The sequence below is a fragment of the Tachyglossus aculeatus genome, chromosome 4, assembly GCF_015852505.1.
Source record: "Tachyglossus aculeatus isolate mTacAcu1 chromosome 4, mTacAcu1.pri, whole genome shotgun sequence".
NCBI classification, from domain to species: domain Eukaryota; kingdom Metazoa; phylum Chordata; class Mammalia; order Monotremata; family Tachyglossidae; genus Tachyglossus; species Tachyglossus aculeatus.
In genome coordinates this window covers 111,791,613-111,795,101 of record NC_052069.1, presented here as the reverse complement: position 1 = coordinate 111,795,101, position 3,489 = coordinate 111,791,613, and the positions used below count along the sequence as shown (strand labels likewise).

The 3,489-nt window shown below is 52.0% G+C and overlaps 1 non-coding gene across 1 annotated transcript; it reads right to left on the bottom strand.

Annotated features, from left to right (window-relative positions):
* Nucleotides 1-2,353: 2,353 nt before the first annotated feature.
* Nucleotides 2,354-2,487, bottom strand: LOC119927433. The gene has a single exon (XR_005450436.1). It is a non-coding gene; the product is annotated as a small nucleolar RNA SNORA73 family (small nucleolar RNA).
* Between the last annotated feature and the right edge of the window lie 1,002 nt (nt 2,488-3,489).

Genomic DNA, 3,489 nt, shown 5'->3' with positions numbered 1-3,489 from the left:
ATGAAGGGAGCCTCATGTGGGGCCAGGAGAGAAGTCCTGGACCTTCAGAGTCAGAAGGTCATAGGTTCTGCCACTTGTCTTCTGGGTGACCCTGGGCAAGTCACTTCACTTCTCTGTGCCTCAGTTACTTCGTGTAAAATCTGGATTAAGACTGTGAGCCCCACGTGGGACAGGGACTGTGTCCAACCCGATTTGCTTGTATCCACCCCGGCGCTTAGCCTGGAACATAGTAAGGGCTTAACAAATGCTATTGTTATTATTATTATTATTATTATTATTATTATTATTATTATTATTATTATTATATTCAGTGGCTGAGACTTCCGAGGCTCTTCTGGAATCCGGGAGACCACTCGCCCCCTGGCGGACACAACCAGGATGGAACCCCAGTCCCTATGGCAGCAGGAAAATACAAGACAAAAAAAAAAAAAGAAACCCACCTTTGTTCCTTCGGCAGATACATGTGCCCTAGAAGCCAACCCCCTGAGGAAGGGGAATTGGGTGCCCCCTCCCGAGGCAGGGACATGGCATCCTTTCCCCGTCCCTTATTCTGGGATTTTGAGAGTCTTTTAGCCCCAAATCCCAGTGCTCCAGACACTGCCATCACCTCTCCCCGCTGGGAGGCTTCGGGAAAAGGAATAACAAACATGACGACCAATAAAACGTAATGAATACGAATAAAGAATAACGAATAATGAAAATTCCCAGCTACTCGGCCTAGCCCTTCAGTGCCCTTTGGTGCGCTTCCAGACGGCCCTGGACTAGAAGTCCCATTTGAGCTCTGGAGGGGAGGGAGGCCCACAGAGCCAGCAACCCTTATAAACCCCAACCTGCCATTTATTTCTCTGCCTCTCCCACTAGATTGTAAGTTCTTTAAGGGCAAGGATCACACTTATTAATGCTACTGCACTCTCCCAAGCACTTAGTACATGATAATAATAATAATAATAATGATGATGGCATTTAAGTGCTTACTATGTGCAAAGCACTGTTCTAAGCGCTGGGCACTGTTCTAAGAGCTGGGCACTGTTCTAAGTGCTGGATTTGCACATAACTGGCACCCAATAAATTCTATTGATTTGACTGATTAGAAACCAGCACTGGGGTCTCCTCCTGGGATTTCGGCTGCAAGGACGGTGCCCCCATGGTGGGGGAGAGGGGCCTTGCCCCAGTGTCAGGGCACTCACTACTCTGAGTCTTGCAGGGATTTCCTCTCTCTCTGCCGCTCCTGCTGCTCTTTTCCCCCATCTCCCTCCCCACAGTGATCCCACTGGGCAGCACCATTCCCATCTGATTCTGTCACACTACGTGACTGAGGAATTAGCTGCTGGGTGCCATCCTAGAAGCGACTGGATGCCAGCGGTGGGTGGATTTGGGGGCCCCAGGAGGGGGCTGCCACTGATCCTCCTTTCCTTTTTTTTTTAAATGGGATCTGTTAAGTGCTTACTATGAGCCAGGCCCTGCACTAAGCGCCAGGATAGATTCAAGACACAATCCATGTCCCACATGGGGCTTGCGGTCTTAATCCCCATTTTAATAATAATAATTATGGTACTTGTTAAGCACTTACGATGTGCGAAGCACAGTTCTGAGTGTCGGAGTAGATACAAGTTAATCAGGTTGGATGCAGTCCCTGTCTCACATGGGGCTCATAGACTTAATCCCCATTTTACAGGTGAGATAATTGAGGCCTAGAAAAGTGAAGTAACTTGCCCAAGGTCACCCAGCAGACATGTGGCAAGGTCACCTAGGCCCCTGTCCACTTTCTGACTGAGAGCTGCCCCATGGGGGCTTAGAAGTCTCACGCCCATCACAGGTGGGCTGGGCCAGAACCTGGAAGCCAGGGCCTCACTGGGCTACTCCTGCTCCCATGGGTAGGGGTTTGAGAAAAAGACAAACGAGCCCCACGGTTCTGCCCCTCTCCCAGGCAGAGCCAGCCCCTGCAACGAAGAGCTTAGGATGGGCCCAGTCTTGGCAAGGGCGAGTCAAGGCAGCCACGGTCCTGGCTGTTCCTAGTCCTGGATTCCAGCTGACAGCCTGGCTCTGGTCAACCCCCAACAGGGGCCTTGGGGCTAGGACCAGGCCCTGCCCTGTCCCGTAATAATAATAATAATAATGGCATTTATTAAGCACTTACTATGTGCAAAGCACTGTTCTAAGCGCTGGGGAGGTTACAAGGTGATCAGGTTGTCCCTCGTGGGGCTCACGGTCTTAATCCCCATTTTACAGATGAGGGAACTGAGGCCCAGAGAAGTTAAGTGACTTGCCCAAAGTCACACAGCTGACAATTGGTGGAGCCGGGATTTGACCCCTGACCTCTGACTCCAAAGCCCGGGCTCTTTCCACTGAGCCACGCTGCTTCTCTTCACTGCTTGATCTCCAACAGCGCAGAAAGGGACTGTACGTCACGGGGTGACCCTTACGCTCCCATACGCCGCTCGGACAGAGCCGGGGAGGGCGACGACCCGCTCCGGGTGTCCCTGTTGGCTTGATAATGATAGTACTTGTTAAGCTCTTACTACGTGCCAAGCACTGTTCTATGCGCTGGGGTCGCTACGAGTTAATCAGGTTGGGCACAGTCCCTGTCCCACAGGGGTCTCACACTCTTAATCCTCATTTCACAGATGAGGGAACTGAGGCCCAGAGAAGTGAAGTGACTTACTCAAGGTCACCCAGCAGACAAATGTCAGGGGTAGGGTTAGAACCCAGATCCTTCTGATTCCCGGGCCTGGGCTCTATCCACTTCCCTGTAGCCCACCCACCCTCCCTGGGCCTCTGGGGTTTGGCACCAGTTGTGGGGGGGAGGAGCACACACACACACACACACACACACACACACACACACACACAAACTCTTTCTCTGTCTCCCTTTCTTTGTGTCTCTGTCTGTCTCTGTCTCGCTGTGTCTCTATCTCTCTCTGTGTGTTTCTCTGTGTCTCTCTCTGCCTCTGTGTGTGTCTCTGTGTCTCCCTCTGTCTCTCCCTCTTGCTGTGTCTCTCTCTGCCTCTCTGTGTCTCTCCCTCCCTCTGTCTCTTTTGCTGTCTCTCTCCCTCTGTCTCCCTCTCTGTGTGTCTCTCTCTATGTCTCCCTCTCTCTCTATGTCTCCCTTTCTCCCTCTGTCTCTCTCTCCCTCTGTGTCTCTGTCTCCCTCTCTCTGTGTCTCTCTCTCGTTGTATCTCTCTCTGCCTCCCCCTCTGTCTCTCTGTCTCCCTCTCGCTGTGTCTCTCTCTGCCTCTCTGTGTCTCTCTCTGTCTCCCTCTGTCTCTTTTGCTATGTCTCTCTCCCACTGTCTCCCTCTCTCTGTGTCTCTCTCTCCTTCTGTGTCTCTGTCTCCCTCTCTCTATGTCTCTCTCTCGTTGTATCTCTCCATGTCTCCCTCTCGCTGTGTCTCTGCTTCTCTCTGTGTCTCTCTGTCTCCCTCTCTCCGTGTCTTTCTCCCCCCCGTGTCTCTCTGTGTCTCCCTCTCTCCCCCTGTCTCCCTCTCTCTGT